Raw genomic sequence first — 955 nt, 5'->3', positions numbered from 1 at the left:
TATGCCAAGAAATTTGGAAGACAGCTACCTGGCCAACTGACTGGAAGAGATCTATATTTGTACTCATTCCAAAGAAAGGTGATCCAAAAGAATGAGGAAATTATTGAACAATATCATTAGTATCACTCACAAGTAAAATTTTGCTGAAGATCATTCAAAAGTGGTTGCAGCAGTACATCTACAGGGAACTGGCAGAAATTTAAGCTGCATTCGGAAGAGGACATGGAACCAGAGATATCATTGCTGATGTTAGATGGATCCTAGCTGAAAGCAGAGAATACCAGAAACTTGTTTACCTGTGTTTTATTGACTATGCAAAGGCATTCGACTGTGTGAATCATCACAAATTATGGATAATATTTTGAAGAATGGGAATTCCAGAACACTTACCTGTGCTCATGAGGAACCTGTACATAGACCAAGAGGCATTCTTTTAAATAGGACAAGGGGATATTGCGTGGTTTAAAGTTAACAAAATTGTGAATTAGGGTTGTATCGTTTCCCCATACTTATTTAATCTGTATGCTGGACACATAATCCAAGAAACTGGACTATATGAAGAAGAATGGGGCATCAGGATTGGAGAAAGACTCATGAACAACCTGCAATATGCAGATGACACAACCTTGCTTGCTGAAAGTGAAGAGAACTTGAAGCACTTACTGATGATGATGAAAGACCACAGCCTTCAGTATGGATTACACCGCAACATAAAGAAGACAATAATCCTCACAAAGGACCAATAAGCAGCATTACTATAAATGGAGAAAGATAGAAGTTGTTACGGATTTCATTTTACTTGGATCCACAATTAACACCCATGGAAGTGACAGTCAAGAAATCAAATGATGTATTGTATTTGGTGCAAATCCGCTGCAAAAGACTTCTTTAAAGTGTTAAAAAGCAAAGATGTCACCTTGAGGACTAAGATGCGCCTCACCCAAGCCGTGGTGTT

Source organism: Trichechus manatus, unplaced genomic scaffold (assembly GCF_000243295.1).
Source record: "Trichechus manatus latirostris isolate Lorelei unplaced genomic scaffold, TriManLat1.0 scaffold00158, whole genome shotgun sequence".
Lineage (NCBI taxonomy): Eukaryota > Metazoa > Chordata > Mammalia > Sirenia > Trichechidae > Trichechus > Trichechus manatus.
Note: the sequence above shows the minus strand (reverse complement) of the source record.